Here is a 20,825-nt window from a genome sequence, read left to right on the forward strand (position 1 = left end):
GGAGGCAAATTAATACCAAGTGCAGTTGCTGAGGAGCAGATACACTTTCTGGCAAACCTGACAATGTTATTTTATACATTAAATATCTGGAGTTTTTATTTTAATCTTGTTATAACAAAGCCATATATAGCAGGAAAAAAAAGCCTTACAAAAGTAGAACTGTTCCTGAAGTGACCTAAGATAGACTAAACAGACCATCTATCTTAGGAATCTGATGTTTAACCAGAAAAAAAAAAAGAACGTTAGAACTACAGTTAGCCTTACAGCTTTCTTCATAGTACTATAACTTGCCCCTGCAAAAATCTAAGCAGACTGAAGGAGGTTAAAAAAAATTTAAAAAAGAAAGACTTTTCACTTACAAGAATGGGTGAAAAAAAAAATAAAGTTTGGTAGGCTTTAGCTTACATCTTAACAGATGGAGTATTGCAGAGTCCTATTGTGAATTCCAGCCTCATCCTGACCCTTAAGGGAAAGACTCAAGACACTTCAGCCTTCTTCCCACAGACTTTGGTTTCCATGCAAAGTAAGGGAGGCAAGGTGCCTTCCAGGTGGTCACTCAACTGAACACTATGAGGGCCAGGTCTTGAGTTGCCCTGCTGAGTCTATAGCCAGGAACACCAGACTTTCATTCAGTTTTTATGAATTCAAAATATGGCAGGGCTAAGAAAATGGGCTCTCTTCAGCTCCAGACTACAGAAGAAGAAAGGGATACAGGCTGCCTTATGGAGATAGGACTCCAAACCAAGTATGGTCTTGGCTTCCATTTACCTGCAAGCCAGCCTTCAGGAACAAGAAGTTTGGAAAGGTTTTCTTAAGTTTTATCATATGGAGGAGAAAAGGAAAAAGTCATTTTTCCTCTCAAAGAGCATGCTACAAAGTCACTCTGGGCTGTGCAAGGAAAGGTCATCAGAGCAAAATTACTGAAGTACAGTGCATGAACAAGACTACTACAGAAAGCGACTGGCATAATGTTCAGCTATTCTGCTGCCAGAAATAAACTAATCAAGCCTTGATGATATTAATTTGAATATTAAAGGAGGAGTTACACATTCATCTAGCCGTTAGATGAAAATGAAAGACCTCAACAGAAAGTTAAAATACAATAGAACAGTATTCCCAGGGACCACGTGAACTTACATTGCAAGAAAACACCATTTCTGTAAACGCTACTTGAGCATGGAGCATATACTCGTTTATACTGGTTAACCCAACAATTTCCTCCTGTCTTTCAGGCTACTAAAGAATATCTCTGCTTTAAAAAAACCCAAAGAAACAACAAAAAAAAAAAATCCCAGAAAACCACACAACCTAAACAAGCAAAATTCAAATGCTGCCAAACTAACCTTAAAGTCACAGAGTAAACAGGAGTCCTTTAAATACATATTCAGACTGGTGGATGTGTTACCGCACATAGCGCCAGCAGAGTTGAGTCCTTAGCTCACACTGGACATTGCAAAATGCCCTGCCGGACATCACTATAAGTTTAGGACTAAAGAATTACAGCTTCAGATTTTTGTATGTTTAGAGTGACTTCTTTCAGCAAAAAATCAACAACTTACACAAGCAGTTGGATCCATTCTCAGTTCCATGAGATAACGAAACAAAACTGTGGTGACCACCCAGTCAAACCCTGGTTTCACCAGTGCCTGCTGCCAGAGCAGCACAGAAGGACCACCAAACCCCCGCCCTGTAGCGCCATAAAAAACCTACTGGCTCTTGCGGACATTTTCCACGCAGGTCCCGGTATACTATCACAGGCCACACACAACAGTCACCGAGTTGGGCAAAGGCTCCCGTCAGCCCAGTACACAACTTCTCACAGCAGCAAATGCCCAGACAAGAACAGAATACCTTGTGATGCCAGCAAAAATATTTCTCACAGCCTCCAACAACTAACAGCCCCAAGATCTCCCAAGTTCAAAGAGCATCCAGCAGTACCAGGGAACCGCACACCCACCTTGCAAGTTATGCCTCCAGCATTTCAGCCTCCTCCTCCATCGTCCCCCTGCCTCTCCTCCGTTCCAAGCACCAGGTGCAGCTGGTCAGTGAAGCCCTTGATTTGCTGATGAGGAGCACCTTGTGCTGTGGGGGAGACGGCAGCAACGTGCTTTGGCCTGGACTCTCCCCTGGGAAGGTCCCGCTGCAGAAAGGCTGGCACATTACCACGTTGTGTCCTGGCACCCCCGGTCTTCCCTCGTTCTGTGCCAGATGCATTTCCCATGACGAACTACAGCGCTCTTCTACACGCTGGAGGTGAAGACATGGGAGTTTTGCATCCTGGTAGGGGTTGTGACCCTCAGGTTAGCAATGAGACTATCAACACTTACCCAGACCTCCATCCCTTCCAGCTGGGGCTTTCCCAGCTCCCAGAGGCTGCGAGAAGCAGCAGCATTACCACATATATGTCCCGTGACTGCACATTCTGTGTCTCAGATGCGTAGACCAAAATCTGACTACGTGGTTTATGTTATTTCGAGCCATTAGTTAATTTTCATCCTCACTTTGGTACTTTGAAGTCTGCTCTGTGGTTTTCCGTTTCAGACATTTCCATGCTCAAGAAGCAAAATATAAATAGGATCGCAGAGACCAATCATCCATCCCTTCCAGAGTAAAAATTAAATCTGTGGTATTGAGAATGTCATGTGCAAGTAGCAATTGCAGAGTAGGCCTACATAGCAAGGCATAAGAAGGTTCTGCAAGTATTAAAGGAATTTGATTTTTAATTGGACTTTCAGCTGTAAGTGCCATCTTGGACTGTGAAAATCCCACTATTAGAGCCTGCAAGGGACATAGCGCTGAAGTAGGCAAACGGAAATTTAAAAGTAATTTGCTATCCCACTAGCAGGTTAGTCTAGGTGGAAGTTCTCAATCTGGAAATGACGTTATTTGGGTCTCTCTTTCACATCCTTCACCATATCTTTCACGGTTGCTAAGAAACAGCAGCATTACAGTAGAGCAATCATTCCTACTCCATTCTAAATTGTAGTTAATTAGCCCATGTGTGAAGTGGGATTCCTAGCATGAGAAGAAAGAGATAAAGTTTATGTTTAAATGCACAAACGAATACAACTGGAGAACTGAAGATTCATTCTAAATCAAAATGTTCAAATGGCAAGAAGCTTTGGAAAGTTTACATTTCCCAGAATGTTTTATAATACTTGGGTAGAATGAAGAAATAATGATTAGCTGTGTCCCAAAATCTGTCCTTTTGCAGACCTTAATGAAAATTCTCAGCTTGAGTGTGAAATCTGATGGGTACAAAGACAAAGATGATGTGATTGGGTAAATTAAAAAAAAGGGATTTGTTCTCTGACATGGATAGCATATACAGCAGGAAGAGCTTTACAGCTTAGGAGAAGGTGGGAAGTAAAAGATGCTACTGGGGGTTTTTTTAGAAAATTTGAAGGTATACTTTTTATATGGAAATAAAAAAGAAGAATCTGGTACAAATTATTTGGGAATAAAAATGTTTAGGTTACACAAATATAACAGATTATCCTTGCCTTCTGCATTTCTTATTTACCTGAATAAATTTAAACATCATGGTCTTGAACAGAAATAAGTCTTAGTTTTGTCATTTGCCAGGGAATTTTCTAACTAGTGCCTTTGTTGTACGTAGCTGTAGTCAAAGGATTTTGTCATTTGATTTCCAAACATGAGTGAAAATTTGGTATTTCATTACGAAAGAACAATGAACAAGTGCCTGCTATTTGAAGCTCAGGACATATCTGTCATTATCTTTCTAGCAAATTTGTGGTAGCAGTAATAGTACTTTTTAACTAAGTCAAGTAAGGGAATTTTAAATACCTGAAACTGATTGCTGTGAAAGCCTTTTTTTTTTTTTAATCTGTACAGTTTTCTATGGAGAGGATTTTCATAACTTCTGCTTGGAAAGGAAAATAAAAAGTTGCTTCATTTTCTTTTCCTTTTTCTTTTCCAAATAGGGATGTTCAAGAAAGACGTTTCTAACACAAATGCAATGGACTTAGTTCTCACTGAGCAGAGATTCTCGTAGACTATCTAGATACTGAGTGTTAACATTAATAACAAGGTAGATCTACACTATGTTAGACAATCTTCATTTTAGCGGTTATTTATAAGCCAACATGCTATGTGGTGATGGTTTATTAAGCAGGATATACTCTGCAACCAACAACTGAAAGATACTCCTGTTCAGTATGCTTTAAGACCTTCCAAATCATAAAAATTTAGAAAAAATGTTTAAAATCCTTATTGTTAAATATACGTGTATATTGGGGGGTGGGGGGGTGCTATTTCCAGACTGGGATTCAAAACTTATTGCTCTGATTATCTCTCAAGCCTCTATTTTCCTTCCTCTCCAAAATGGTATAAAGATTGATACATCTTGTAAGAAATCAATGATTATTTCACTTTTACTACTGATTGGGATGTCAGAGGGCTTTTAAGATGTATTGTAAATAAACAGCTTGACAGAGGCCACATTGGCTGTGACCCAAAAGAGAAGCTATGATAATTTTTGGAGCAGCTAAGAGCTATTTTGGAAGTGAGCTGAACAACTAGCTGTTGTCAAAGGGGCAGAAGAAGGTTAAAGCATAGGATCAGCAGGGATGGATGCAGCCCTGACCTAGGAGAGAAAGATACATTGTACAGCCACATGCACATAACGAAATGAGTGAATTGAGCAGAACTGGGGATGAAAGGGGGATAAGGCTTTCCCTTCTCCCACTCCTTCCTCTATCTGTCCCAGCTCTGACTGTGAAATTCTTACAGGTAAAAATGATCTCCATAAGATAAAATTCGATAAGGACCTAAGGACCATATACTGCTAAGGGCTTATGTTGGCCTTAAGCAGTTTGAAGTTTTGCAGGGATTTTTTGTATGTCCCGTTACCGCCGGATAACATAATATTAAGAAAAATGTTCAACTCTAGCCATAAAAGATTATCCATGGTTTATCGCGATTGGTAGGAGTTTTACAGAAGCTTGCTGACTTGTGAGAATGCGGTTTTAAAAAGCACGGTGGACTTTCCACAAAAATCTGCTTAAGGGCATGTGTTTGAAGTACATAAATTTGTATTTTAGTGTGCCATTGCCCTTTGAATATCATTGTGGAAATGTAGTGAGGTGTGGTATAATTCAATAAGATGACAAGTTTTGTTGCTGATTCCTAAATCTAATGCATCATTTGATTGTAAGGAATGTTACTCGAGGGACTGACAGCCGTACCTGAGCCTAGCACAGTGACTTTAAATTCTCTTTTATGAGATTAATCTGTGAATAAAACTAACCATGACTTAGATTAGCTCGACTATAATAATCACAGACTCATCCACTGTCTTGTGAGTGCTCTTTGGCTAATGCCTCACAGATTACCTCTCTTCTGGCTTGCTCCTAAGGACTTTTAGACTAAGAACTGCATTCACTGGCAGTAGCCAGGGTTCTGGCTGCCCATATATAATGTAAAGGAAAAGCAGAGGTATTCTCACATGGTCAGAAACTGTCCTCCCCCTACCCAAGGCATGTCATTCGCTACCTTAATTCTATCAATCTCAGCAAGAGCTACCAATGTATTGTCTTCCACACAGTGTTGGTTGCAATGTCCTAAAAGCATCAGTTTAGATGGTAGTTCTGGGCCCAGAAAACTTGAGGTCCTGAAACCAACCTAAAGAAGCCTTTACTGAAAACAGTAGGTAGTTCTGTAAGTGCCAATCCCTTAATATACGGTCACACGGAGCAGCGTGGCAGGGTAATTCCACTCTGCAGGAAGGGAAGCAGTTTGTGTCAAGCTGCGCTCTGTCTGCAAGTCCAAGTACTGTTGAATGTCGTTTCAGGGAAGTTCTCGTAAAGGCTGGTGGAGATGCAGACATGTGACAAATGCATTTGGCTTCATGAATCCTCTGGCTAAAACACCTATGTATGGCATGAGCAGCGATAGCCACTATTACAGCATGTGAATTGTCGTAGCAGAAAGGGAGGAGCTGGCAGGACATACAGACGCTAGGCAAGGACTGCATTCCTGCATTCCCAGTGGCACACTCTGGCAGATCTCTGTGCTCCAGTGTTACAGCTTTCAAAAGGAGCTTTTGGAAAAAGGCTCTGGAATAGCCACTCGGTTTCCACTTGACAGAAAGCAGCAGTTCAGACCCACTAACTGTAGATTCTTTTTAGAGAACAGCCCTAGAAATGAATCACTGAAAGGCATAGCACAAAACAGGCTGCTGTTTCAACTGGCAACTGCGGAATACACTTGTGTTGGGCTATTTCTGTCTGCCTTGTACAAGAATAATTTCCATAATTTTAAATCATTTTTCCAAGTAACACAATCTGGTTTCATTTTCCAGCACTAATGGAGGAGAAACCTTCATTTAAATCTTGTAAACGATCATTGGCAACTAGATGAACCGGTACCAGAGCTAAATAAATATCCCAGATACCCAAATGAGCTTGCTATCTACTCCAAAGTGCTAGAAAAAAGAAATAATTCTGATTAGTTCTTTGAGTGGCAAACTTCCAACCCCAGCAATAAAAGCAAGCCCTATGTACTCTGGAGCAGACGTACTTCTTTAGCCTAGAACAAAGCGAACTCGGCAGCAACGATGACTATAGCCAGCTATGGGAAGGCTGATCTGCCAAGCAATAAGCACTCCATAGTCTACTGCAGTGATTTGCAATGTTTTGTTTCATTTTGCAGATTACTTAACTTTTCTTCAGCTCAGAGTGTTTATATAGTAAATATAAGCTTATAGATAATTGACCAGGTTTTCTTAGTTAACTTTTTCACTGACATCTTGCAAAAAGTTCATGGGCTGCTCTGGTCTGGGTATGTCCACCCAGGTCTACAGTCTAGGACTCAGCCTAGATAAGTAACTTTCTATAATATGCTTTACCTAGGAAATAAACTCAAACCTCTGTGGAGAGTTGTGAAATCTTTTCTCTATAGAGGGCTGGTGCAAGTGCTGCATAGGACATGAGCACATAACCTCTCTGTAAACATCTGAGTTTCATCCAATACAAGTAGGAAAGGGAACGCTTTATGGTTTAGTGGATTTTTTTTTGTTCGGCATTTTTGTTTTTAATTAATCTGTCTTTATTCCCCTGCTAATAAATTAGGTCACGGCGTTACATCTGTCTCCTCGCATAACCTGAACACCATAGGCGCTACCATGGAAGTCAATGTTTTCTGTGCTGCACTGTTTTCTGCAGGTTTTTTAACACAGTCATTATCAAAGAATGAAGAATACAAATATAAATGAGCCATCAGAAGTTATAAGCTTTGAAGTTCTGTATAACAACTGGTCCTAAATAAAAGCAAGAACTTAAGCACCACCAGCAGCAGTTATACGGACAAGAAAGAAACCTTTCATGTAGTGAGTACCTACAGAGAGACTCCTACTGATCACCACCACATGAAAGGATACCAAAGAGGAAACGTGCGAGACTTCAGTTGTGTGAGGTTAATACATTATCTACTTGAATCATGAAAAAACAGATGAACAAACACAGGACGCTGGGAAGTTTTAAAAAAAAAAAAAAAAAAAGTCAGCCTGATTTAATTGGAAAGCATCACTTGGCTGGCTTCTTTAGTAATTGTTGGAAGCCATCCCAACTCTTTATATATTTAGAAGTGATATAATTCAACTCATAAATAATTTCTTAATAAGCAACAGTGCTCCCAAAGTGTGTGATTTAATCCTGCACAGTTTATGAGAAATAGGACTGTTCCCTTTGTGCTTCATACATTTATAACATTTTATGACAACAATAATTTTTCCGTTGTATATTTTAGAAGTAGCATATCCCAGTGAATGCATTTGGTATCCTACAAAATGACAAAGACTTTGGACAGTAGGTAATAACAAATGCTGAAGCAATTATTACCGTCAGTCCTATGGTGTCACAGAGATGAAATTACAATATCATTAGGTAAATCTACATAAGTGTATGCAAGATTAGACCTGATTAAAAGGCAGTCTTTAAAAGGCTGAAAGACTAGCAAAATCTAGTGGTGCTGTGTTGTCATTATGAATGAAAAATTTCCTGAGAAAATTTAAAAATATGTGTGTGTATATACATATTTATGCATATATATATATACACACACACACACACAGGTTTTTTGCTGTGAGGTTTTTTTGTTTTGGTTTGGGGTTTTGGGGTGTTTTTTTTCCAAAAGGACACTGAGTCTACAAGAGCAAGGTCAATATCTGCTCTGTTAGTTTGAAGAGGAGCAGAGAGCTGGATTCCCTATTGCATAACAGGAACAACTCACTTTTTCAGCCAAAATCTATGCAGCAAAGCTAATGCAAATGGCAGACACAGGAAGAAAGGGCTGTCTGACTACCTGGGAGATTGACAGGAAATCATATGGAATTTTATAAAAAATACATGTATTTCCAACAATATTTCAACCAGTCAACATTTTCCATCAAAATAGCTAAATAGTAACATTTCTAGCTTATATTAATGCTAGGGATAGCCCATAATTTATGAATTTCCCTGTTCTCAATTGCATAAGTAGATACAGCCATAATATTTGTTGAGTCTTAAGTCTCTTTAGGTCCAGAATTATTACTGTTCCTCAGTCAACCTATTAAAAATAAATCGGATGAGGGGAGTGCTCCCTCGCTTAGTATAGAACTGTACCGGTTTATCAGTGTACACCAAAGGATTTAGCTTCTTATTTTAAAGAAGAGCAAAGAGTTTCAGAGGCTGGATCTGTACCTTGGGACAGGAGATATAGGAAAGACCACAAATTCTTTCTGATTCAGGGGTTATGTTTTTCTATGACTTCAATGCAAATTTCAGCAACACTCTGACTCATCTTTGGAATATTATTCAGGATGGCTATTAAACATTAGATTGCATGAACAGGATTACCTTAGCATGGGCAAAAATTTAGGTTGTATTTGGAAAGATGGAGAGGGGCGGGGATCAAGATTTTTTTTAATTTAATTTCACAATAAGGTCTGTTCATTTACTCACAACATACCATATAAAATGACAAAGCTATTTACATGAATAAGTTTCAGCAGGGCTTGGCTGTGAAATCCCTGGCTGTTAAAGAAGCGTGTTTTGATTAGTTTCAACTTGCTTTGGGTTTAAAAAAAGTAACAAATAGTGCTGAAAATCAGCAAGGTGCCAAGGCTGGCAACTGGGAGTCCCCCGAGCCGCCAGCCATTCTAATCAGGGTACCGCTGAAAAGCGCCGTTTTGAGAGCTGTTCTCTGGCAATGGAGAAAGAAACGGTTTTTCATTCATTTTCTTCCCACTGCAGTGGGTTAGTCAGGACTAACCGAGTAGAATAGGCTCATTATTGTAACTGTTCAAAGGATAAGGATTTTATATTTTTACATGGAGGTGGCTTTGCTGGTCTTGCTAACCTCTCGCAGTTAGTTAGGACTTCAAAAGCGTTACTTTGCTCCACTTACCACTTAGATCATTCGGGTCATTTCTGTACGTCTCAATTAGGGAAAGCAGACCAAACAGCTTTACTCTCTGGAACTCATTCATGAACTGTGCTGCAATGTAATGTTGCAAATTCTGCAAGGAATCAGAGGAAACGTTTCCCACTGAATCATTTAAAGGCTCCACATAAACATGTCTGTTACCATAAAATTTAGCTAAGCATTTTCCCCTCCCCAAGTAAACATTAAGTCTGAAACATTGAGCCAACAGTGGCCATCTGAAGCTGCAAGTCCAACAATACAGCAAAAGGCAGCAATTAAAACTAACTGACGCTTTGGGAATTGCTATGATTACAAAACACTTTTGCTGGAAAATACCACACTCTATACCGCGTCAGAAAGAAAAATGTAGTTGTGAAAGGGAAGCGACGACCCTTCTGAATTTGGGGCTTTACTTCCGTGTTATCCCAAGGGTTGCATCTGGGAGTCTGTTCCCCATGCTAACATTCCTGTACGGATTACTTCCCAGTAAAGGAAATGGTTCCTTTGCTGTGTCAGTGCTCCGAAGGTACAAAAGCGCAGAGAAAGGCCCATTTCTTAGAGTTGGTGCAGCCATCGTATCTGACCTGAGGAAGCCAAGAAAGCAGTGCTTAAAGGACAGAAGGAGGTCCTTATGAAAGGTACCTTCTCTTGTGAAAGATACCTCATTCAGAAACCTCATACTGCCCTGTACTTACCTGCTTAGCGAGTATTACCCAGAGCAGTCCTTGGCCACGCTAACTTTCCTCGGCCCCTAGAGCGATAGCACAACTCGTTCCTACGGCAAGAGGAGCTGAAGCTGCAGCGTCATTAATTGTAGTCCCGTGTTTGATGAACGGTTTCCACCTGTGCACCACTGCTGCTAGCGCACTGAGCAGCACAGAGAAACCTGTCCTGAAGCAGGGAGGAGAGCAACCGAGTGTTTGTGTGTCTCCTGAATGATTACTGTAAACCAAGATATCTGAAAGAACGTTACTTTGTAGAAGTGAGGGAGGAAGGAAGAGTCCATTTAGCTTGCACCTCTGACGCTGAAGGAAAGAAACCAGGTATGTTTTGCAAAGGGGATGAACAAAAGAGGAGATGCTGCTATTAATGCAATGTAAAATGCCTATTAAACAGCAAAGAGCAAGATAATGCACTCTGTGTTTATCAGCACTCTCCATCTAATCTTTCCTCACCCAAGTAGAGGTGTGTGGTAGATTTTCCAGGTCAAATGAATACCTGCAAACAACTGGGAAAATAAATAAAATCAATGTTTTATAGAAATATACCCTTATCACTTAGACCATACTAGACATTGTCAGAGGTCTAAACTGGTTTTGGCATGCGTTTTTATTTGAAGACGAAAGTCCTTTTTTCTTGTATAGCAAAAAAGGGGGAAAAGATTACACAAGCAGGACTTGAAGAACAGAGTGTGACTATAGTTGCCCATATTTAACCAAAACACATTAACTAGCATATGTGATGAGAATGACAGCCAAGAAATAACATAGAACTAAGAGTTCCAGAGATCTTATAAACCATGAGAGCTTGGTAGAAGTAGCCTATAATATTTCAAAAACTTTGGGTTTTTTTAGTTATTCACTGCACACATTTCTCCATTCCTATCTCTGAAGCTGTTGTTTCATTTACTGCTTTGGTGACCTTTGCCTCTTCATTTCTGAAGCTAAAGCAAAGATAATGCCATTAAAAGTCACTCCTAAATCTAGCCATCGACACAAGTAATTTATATTCCCATATTCCGGATGAATTGCATAATTATTTTATGGAAAAGAAAAAAAAAAGAGGAATGAGGCAAGAACAGACACTCTAAGATTTCAGCTTGTTTTCTGTTTGAGAAGTTGTCATAGTGAAAAATAAACATAACTAAAAGAAATCAGAAAATAGTCCTTCTCTGCATTTACTGATCCAGTCCCCAGTCTGGAGATGAGAAAGAATGAATACCTTTTGAATTCAGGACATTAATTCAGGCAGTAGCCACCATGCAATGCATGGTTATCCGCTGGTAGCTGTGGGAAATTAGAACAATAACACCAGATAACCTGTACAGAGACAATACAATCTGAGAAACATGATGCAGGGAATCTCCAAAAAATACAGTTGATTGGAATACGTCCCCTTTAAATAGTGAGGTCCCTTTAAAAGAATTAGGTAAAGAGCACCTGCTGGGTATTAAGTCACTCTTGGATGCGATATGGTTGAAGTCAAAGCTAACTACATCATGGAAAATAGGGAAGCATCTTTGAAAAAATAACTTCCCTGTCTTCATACATGACATCATGATTTTACCAGTTTAGGCCATTATCACTGATATCAGTAAAGACTTTCTTTCATGAAACACTGAATATAGCAAAAGAATTCTGATCTATGCAAAAGGAGGTAGAATCATGTCCTAAATCTCCTTGTTCGTATGCAACCTTAGGACCTACAGGTATTTCAGAGGCAGATCCTCATACAGCAAATGCTCCTCCACAAGGTAGCATTTTCTTTACCTTTAGAAAGAAAAAAAGGGCAAGTATTTTCTTTAAATAATTTGTTTTCTGCAGTTTATCTGAGCAGATGTCTAGATAACTTTTTCTTACCACAACATCTTGGCCACTTATTTCAATTTTTGTAAATTTCTCTTTTGAAAGAAAACAAAGGAGAGAGCTGCCTCCAAATGCCTATAGTTTCATTGATTCTTCTATCAATACATAGGTATTAGATAATGTTTGCTTTTTAAAATAAAGAACTTTTATGTGTAAAATAAGAAAGTAATTAAATGACACTAAAAGAAGCCTTTACAGGCATATCCAAATTAAGACATTCAAGTGTACACTTTTAAAATATTGAAATATGCTACATTGCTTTTATGGTGTTCATCTGGTTTTTATTCTAGAATAAAGCAGAAAGCTGTAGAATAGTCAAGCACCTCTAGAATTTTACAGACCATACCCATCACAATGCTAATGAAATTTACCAGCTTCCATTTGACCACTTACAAAGCAATATAATTATTACAACTACCTAGTTTAAGAAAATCAGTGCTGTCCTGAATAATTCTTGTGGTGTGTCATCACATTTCTAGGCTTGTGTTTATAGCACTAATATTCTCACTTAAGCAAAAGTCACTGGATATAAATCTCTCTTCAGTTACTGTCTTAGGATGTATCCTTTGTGTAAATTGCAGGAAGAAAATACATCAGCCAACCATGAGCATGAACATGGGACCACAACGTTGGCAGTGACAGCTGACTTGGTTTTTTTAACCCACTGTTCCCATTTGTCAGAAATCTTGCAAGTTCTAACGCACTGCTTGGATTTCTAGGCACTCAATCACTATGTAAGAGACAGAGTTCTGGCATTTAGAGTTTTATTTCTTTGATAAAAGCTTTCCACAATAGATTTCTGCGTATATTAAAGTCAAATAAGTGTCCGCTGATGCAACATTACACTAGCACCACTGGGCTGCACTTAATGAGAGTTCATGTAGTGGGAAGCTAGTCTGAGAGGCTCACTGGGGTGCCCATTTGCTGGAAGAAAATGCCATTTTATCATAAGCGTATTTTGCATTGGGGGGATGGTTGCTAAGCATGCTGGAAGGGTAAAGCTTCTGCATGTGTTTTCTCTGTAAGCGTGAGAGTGTATAATACTTGGGGAGAGAGTATTGAAAAGCAGCGAGTGGTAAATCCTCTTCAGGCTTTAGGCTTAGAGAAAGGACAGACAGACAGCTGACTGATGGGCAGATGCCGGTAGCATCTCTCCTACAACAAATCTTGAGACCTGGAGCTAGGGAGGGCCCAATGCTGCCAGCAGCTGCAGAAATGCGGGTGAGGAAGTTCACCCCAAAGGCAAAGGGAGGCCTGAGGAGTTAGCACTGTGCCAAGGGGTCCTCAGCAACACCGTCAGGCCCAGAGGAAGAGAACAGATTGCTGCAAAAGAAACCATTCAAATAGACTTGGGTGGGGAAAAGGAAAAAAGAAAAGGAGAAAAAAAAAAAAAAGCATGCCAGCTCTTGAGTTTGGCAGCAAAAACAACTCCACTAAGGTGAGGTCAGCTGAATTACATTTCTGCTCAGTTATTTGCCAAGGGAAGCTTCAAATATATTGTAGCATAGGGCTTAATAACATAACACTAGCAGCTCGAATTAGCATTAATTAAAGTAAAATAAGAATAAACAAAAGGGCTTCTCTTCCAGACCTTTCATGTCGAGTAGGTAATGTGCTATGTCTCTACAGGGAGGACTGCAAACTTTCTCTCTTTTGACTTAAACCATCCCAGGAAGTTTCCTCAAATTAATAATGACTGTTAGTAAAAGTTAAATGATTTATTTTAGAGTATCATTCAACCTGATGAATTTATTTAAATGTTCCTGCAAACAGTTTATTCCCTATGAGCAATATAGCAACACCTATGTTCCGAACACAAACACTGGATTATCCTTCTCTAGGCTTTGTGGTGCAAACCCATAGGAAACTCTTGAAATTATTTTGGTGTATGAAATAATAGTAATGAACGACAAGTATACGGTCATTCCTTTTTAAGGCTCCAGTCTCCATTTAAAAGCATACAAAGGTTTGATCATTTGATGGAAGGCTCTCTGCAGCAGTGATTGCTTTCTGCTCATCGTTTATGTAATTAGATGTGAATGTCCCTGGGTTGTGCTATGGCAGCTGCAGGAGCACAGAGCAGGCACTTCAGACAGATGTTGTTTCAGGAAAAGTTGAACCCTAAAAAAGACACATGAACATAGTAGTCTTATTTCTCTAGACAAGCATATGGTAGGGATTGTTAGACCCTCCTGCTAAAGGGAATCGGACCAGTCATCAGAACTGGGGTCCGGGTGGTCTGGCCCATCCCTACCTGACAAAGTCCCCTTGGGTGGATTGCCCATACACAGCAGCAGTACAGACCAGAACTGTTCAAGTCCCTCTTCAAGAAAGGAATTAACGTTTTTCTTCATTGTAGAAAAAGTTGAATGGGAAACACGAGATTGGGCAGAATCCAGTTTGTTCCTACAGCTCTGGTGAGAGCTGAGCAAGAAGTAGGTTTTGCCATGCTTCTTCAGGCAGAAAGAGCACCGAACCCAGGAGACCCTTAGAGCAGGGCTAAGAAATGCAAGATTAGCTATGTAGGAAAGAAAGATTTACTGAGTCATAAAAAGCAGTAAGAGGAAACTAAGCAATGTTTCCCCTCAGGCAACTGCTAGACTATCTGAGGAAGCACCACAGGGTGTTCACTCCGTGAATACCACGTCCAGTCCAGGAGAGATAAGATGGGTCTAAACTCACCTTCGGAAACTTTCTTGATCAGCCTTGAGAAGCTGCCTATGCTTAGAATGGCTCTGGAAGGAAAAGTAGCATGCTGGCGGTTCTGTTTCTTCTGCACGTACCACAGACACTCTAAAAATTCATGCTTAAGATGAAGAAACTGCAAAATCGACCAAAATGCCTCCAGAAGCAGCAGTTGTTTTGGTGGAATGAATTTTTGTTCCTAAGCACAGTTTTTTAGCAGAACTGTGGAACTGTCTATTACCATTAAGCAGATATAAAGGCAGCAGTTTTGCTGGCATCTGAAGCAGCGAGATGATAACAGCATGTGGGCTGTGCTACATTTCTTTCTCTTAATATCAGGGTGGGCCTGACTCAGTTCGTGTGGAGTCTCTCTCTACAGACTGTTGTTACTGCTGTATTCAGAGATAGCATTTCTGCATTGTCCTGGATATTCAGCCGGATGCTTTCAGTACATGTGTAGGTATCAGCACAGATAAACTCAGTACATATGTACTCAGAGATTTCACAGAATTGAAACCTCATGGGGGATGGCACATTGTGCTTGTCTGTGTTTACCGTTGAGGCTTATCCTTTCAGGGTTTTCTTTAGGTGGCATAAAGGCAGTGGGTTTTTGATTTTTCCTCTGCAAATTCAATCCTGACTCCATATAGCTACAATATCATATAATGAGGATACATACATACATACACATATAAAAAAAACCCACAACACACTGCTGTTACTCACATGCCTCAGAATAATGAAACAGACCTCCTAAGAACTGTCTTGGCCATTTCAGTACTTTTCCAGCATCTTTCCATTTCTGCTTTCCTGAAATAAAGAGTTGCACTTAGAGTGAACTTCTACACCATGGGTGGTTACAGCTACTGCTGTTAAACTGTTATTAGAGACTCCCTGATGACAGAGAAAGCATCCCTGTTATCAGGATATTCCTCCTACCATGATATGTTTTGCAATATGTATACTCACAATGAACAACATCAAAGTACAAAACCAGATTATCTTCATTAGCATTTATTCTCTACAGGAGCTTTGACTATAAGATATTATTTACGCTACTTGGGTCAGTTACATCCCTGTGAAAGTATTGACACCATGCTTAGCACTTTAGTTTAAACCCATAACAAGGAAACCATCATTTGTAGTCTTGTTTCTCCTCCCTTTTTTCCAGTATAACCTCAGGATTTTTTTCACAGGGGTGGAAGTCATCACATACTCCTTTCTTAGTATTCTGTGCATCTTAATCAGATGCTTGACTGTCTTAATCGGATGCTTGACCTGACACTGCAGATGAGCATTGCAGAGCAGATCACCCAAAGGATATATTAAAGTCCAAATCAGGCTTCATCTTAAAGGAAAACAGGGTTATAGATCACGTCTGAGGCATGAGGCAACATCTGCTTTCTTCCTACCAATAAATCCCCAATCAGATGCACAAAAACTTCTAAGAGATGGAGAGCATGATGAATCCCAGCTGCATTGACCAGCATTAATTTTTCCTTTGGTCAAGAGTTTTCCATTTAGAATCTGGGTTGGCCATCTCCCCGGCAGCTAATCCTTCTCTAGAGGCAGGGGGGGAGAAGCAGAAAAAAAAAAAAGAAAAAAAAAAAAAAGTCAAGGATTCCACACAGCCTAATATTATGCAACTGTAAAAATCTTCTTTTTTTTTTTTTTTTAAATAACCAGGCAAACAGTAAAGCATTGTTTAAAACAAGAAGTAAAAGGAGACTCTTCTAGTTTTGTTGTCCTCTTTTGGGAACAACAGTAAACAGGCATAAGCAGACTCTTAAGTAGTCATCTTTTTTGCCTTTTCAGTTTCAGCTTTGCTGTTGTTAAGAAATAATTTTCTAGCACTTTCAGACTGAAAACAAGACATTGATTTCACCCTGGATCAACAGTATTGATGTGTTCAGTTTAGATTTTTCTTGCAAAGGTATGCAGAGCACCAGTGTTTGTGCGTGGGCAGCTATTTCAGTATAGCACGTGCTTAATCTGTTCACTGTTATAGAAGGGAAGAAAACCCTAAACTACAAGGAAAAGGAATTTACTCATTTGATTGTCAGCCAGGATAAGCAGGTGACATTTAAAATAGAAAAAAATTATTATTATTTTAAACTTGTAACACCATTGGTTCATTTATAAGTATACCATTGAACTCATTGAAGATGGATCCTACAATGGAAATTCTGACGGTTATAATCAAACAGCAAACAGGGTTTTTTTCAGCAAGGCCATAGTGGGATTGTCCATTAGAAGTTTCTAAAGAAATCTTTAAACTTTTAGTGGGGAAAAAAAAATTACTTCAAATGAGTTAAAAGAAACCAGAGCAGGCACCATTCAGACACTGATATTATCAGCAGCTCTTACTCAGAAAGGGAGGATGCCCTCAGGTCTTTTATGGACTTGCACAAGCAACATTTCCATCTGGTACTGCTGCGGTGTTGTAAAGCTGCAGCACAAAGCATCAGCTAATTGGAGCTGGGCGAAACAAAACTGTCTGCTTCAAATGGCAATGAAATTCTCACTGCCACGTTTGTGCGGGCAGAGCACGGACCTGTATCCTGTGACCTATTATGGTAAGTGAAATGTAATAGTTTAAAAGCTGGGTCAGAAAAGCTGCTAGTCTCCCCACCCTGCAGCGGGGCACAGAGCAGAACGCGGCGCGTGGCTCCGTGCGGGGGGAGAAGGACACGGGGCGAAGAGAGCAAGGGATGCTCTGCAGCCAGTAGGCAGAAGGAAGGTCACTAGGATGGTGAGTGGTGAATTAGTCAGGAGCATCTTCTTTACCCCAAGACTTCACAAGTTACAGTAACTCTTCCAGATTTTTTGTAGTCCTTTTTTCCCTCCCAAATATTCTTAGACTAGGAATTAAAATTTTGGACTGCGCTTAGTGATCCATTAGGTGCCTTTACAAATCTAGGCCTTTGCATTCATGGAGGGAATGAAAACCGTTACAAATACACAGACACAGGTAGCACCCACGTACCTTGTAAGTACTGATGCTGGGACATACAAAATATTACAACTAGGCATGACTCAGGGTGAGAGTTCAGAAGAACATCTCTTTAGTAACTGACTTACACATCTGCAGAGTCTGTTCTATCAAGAGTTTTGTTCTGAGTTTTTTAGTGAGGGGGTTTTTGGGGGGTTTGTTTTGTTGGTTTGGGGTGGTTGGTTGGTTTGTTTAAGAACACTAATCGGTCACAGGATAAGGCACACTTTAAACTCCATTATGCCCCTATCGAGCCCTCATGTTGCAGCAGGTTTGGCATCCTTTGTTTTCTTTAGTGACAGTCAGGTCATGGTCCTACTGCTCCAGCTGTATTATAGCCATAGCTGTGCCTATTTGTTGACTGCCAAACAACAGGTCCAAATGTGTTATAACCTGTAAGCCCTCATCTTCCACAGCCCTATGACTAGTAGCTGATTTGTAAGCACTAACCAGCATCTTCAAAATATGTCTTTCTTTTAATTAATTGACTCCCCCAAAGCACATAAGCAAAGAATTAAAATGAGACAATATATAGTCTATGCATAAGTTTAATTAAATTTTATTTTCTTAACAGTTTTAAATATATTGTGATCACTCTAGAGTGTCTGCTCCTGACTTCGAAAGTTACCTGCTGTCAGGCACTTCTTGCCACTACTGTCCTCTTCATCTTCCCCTCATTTGACTTCTCTGGTTTAAAAAGAGCTTGGAAGCACGGCTGGAGTTAATTGCAAAAATTAACAGCTCCTCTGGTGTTCTGTTTAGGGACTCGCAGTATGTTTTTCCAGATGCATCTGATCTCTGCCACTATTTTATTCCCCTTCTATCCATCACCTTCTTAATTCAAAACCTAGTGGTCAAACAACCAAATACCAAGGTAGTAAAACAATAGCACACGGTGTTCATAAAAAAAATCTCCCTCATTTGCCAGATAAGCAGATGCCATTAACTGAAATCAATTCCGAGCTTAAACAGCCTGCTTTTCTCCTCCACCCCCCCACTTCCCTTGGCCTCTTCTCATTTGCACACAGACGCTGTTCGGTGTTACCCCTACCCATCCTGCACTTGCACAGTTGTCAGGGTACTCAAAGAATTTCAAGCAAAGAAGGCTAAGTAGTATTGGCAGCGGGAGAGGTTGTTTTTAAAAAACAAGACAAAAAACACACAACAAGAGTGAATTGCAATTTTGCTTCCAGTCCCTCCCCTTCTGTGGGACAAGGCGGGCTGTTTGGGGTGAACCTGAAGAGCATGCTGGAGGATGGTGAAAAGAACCGTACGCTCTGCAGTTACTGGTGTAATTCTGCAGGGATGTGGTGCTGGAGCTGCCAACCCCCATGCTCTCCCTCTGGATGTGGCAGAGCTCAGCCTGGCGCAGCTGGGGAGCCCACTTGGTCAGCAGCAGCTTGATGCCTTCTGCAGCTGCAGCCTGTTTTGGAAGTTTTTTCACCTTGACCTGGTTTAGCAGAAATACTTTTCCCCCCATTTGCTTTCAGCCTCACGTTAAGGTACAGAGAAATGCCATCTTGGAGTTTCACAGCATCTTTGGACCAGCTATCCTTGGTGTCCTGATTGCTTGCTTTCTCATGGAATTTTGTACATCCCTAGAGCGCAGACGTAGTTATTTTTCATGCCATTCTTAATATATTAGAGTCAAAAATAGCATTACTCTATGTAAAAGGCAAGGACATTATATCTCTGGAGAAAGGGCAGTGTACTGCAACAACAAGCAACTTCAAGGCACAAAAATAAACCCTCAGAATTTTCTTCCTGAGGAGATGAGAAATGGGGGGGGGAGGAGAAATCAGCAGACCAGTACCCCCCAACAGCCTGTTTCTTAGCTGCACTTTATCTGTTTAAAGCACACATATTGCACAGAGGCCTTGTTTAATGTTTTAGGGCTGATACTGCCAGGCCTTGCTTTACTAACAGCATATTATTATGTTCCTATTGGGAAAGACTGGCTTCTGCATGCTTAAGAGACTTCTGTGGAAGAAACAGAAAGCATTTGAGCTACAGAAGCACAGGGAAATCTGCACCTCCTGTTAACCAGGAGCGATGACTGGGGTAATTGCCAAGCACCAAGCCCACAGAAGCACAAATGCCTCCATAGTCCTCCTCCTCCCCTCACCCTACCAGAGGAAGGCATGAAAGAATACACAGAAACGCTTATGCATCCTGATCAAGAATCCAAGTCATTCATGAAACTGGACTCCGATCCCCCAAGATCTCTTGTGAGTGTCACAGTGTTCAAACATTCAAACATCAGAAAAAGGGCATAGCTGCTTTTTCTTTTCCAGGCACCAAATCCCTCATCTACACCAGGAAAACACAGCCAGAGGTTGAACCGGGAGATTTGCTTCTGGGTTGCTGCGAGTCAATACTAAAGCACAGATATCAACAGGTGGAAAGCACCTGCCATATAGTTGTACACTCTCTGTCCTGGCTCTGTTTTCTCTGTCCGTGTGGTCTGGGGAGGGGGGATTTGTTTCGAAGAGGCAAGGGAAGAGACTGAGTTGTTACTACATTCCCGGAGCAAGAAAGACTGTGTGTACTGAAAACAGAAAGCCTCAGCAGCTTCAAGTGAGGCGATTCTAGCTGCTGACATCCAGGATGCATGGCTGTATCCCCCATGCTTAGATAACACAGACTGGATTTTCTATTATTCAGTGCTTGGAATATTTTTTTTCCTCTTCCGAGTTTTTGCTTAGAACAGAATCTACCAGTTTGGAAACCGATCATAAAGTAACACTGCAAGCAAGTTCTACAGGTCATCTACAAAGAGAAGTTGCTACAATAATTGCATCTGGATAAAAACAGGATAGCTGCAAGATCCTCAGAGGTTTCTCGTGGCTTAAGGGTCTCAGTGGTAAATAATACTTTGGCAAGAAAATCCTTTCTTTTCTAGATAATTATTACTTTTGTGTGGAAGAATATGATGGTTGAATCCTTTTAAAGAAGCCTATGAGGCTTTTTTCCTTAACAAGATAATTGGTTTATCATTCATTATATGCCTGATGCTCCCCCAGAGACTCTGTCCCATCGATGCAATAAACAGTTCCTTAGCACATATCAAAGAACTCATTACTGTCCTGTTGTGAAAATTACATAGCCAGACATTAAGAGAAGCATAATTTTCCTAT

General features: G+C 40.4%; 1 protein-coding gene across 2 annotated transcripts in view; it reads left to right on the forward strand.

The window, feature by feature from the left end:
- Positions 1-20,825, forward strand: part of TNFAIP8L3 (TNF alpha induced protein 8 like 3) — a 48,721-nt gene that overhangs the window by 16,399 nt on the left and 11,497 nt on the right. The window contains exon 2 of one of the 2 annotated variants that reach the window (XM_075045255.1): positions 7,092-7,434. The exons of the other annotated variant lie outside the window; for it this stretch is intronic. The gene's annotated coding sequence lies outside the window, so the exon portion shown is untranslated. The remainder of the gene's footprint in view (positions 1-7,091; positions 7,435-20,825) is intronic. 2 annotated transcript variants of the gene reach the window in all.

This window comes from Buteo buteo, chromosome 13 (assembly GCF_964188355.1).
Source record: "Buteo buteo chromosome 13, bButBut1.hap1.1, whole genome shotgun sequence".
Classification (NCBI taxonomy): domain Eukaryota; kingdom Metazoa; phylum Chordata; class Aves; order Accipitriformes; family Accipitridae; genus Buteo; species Buteo buteo.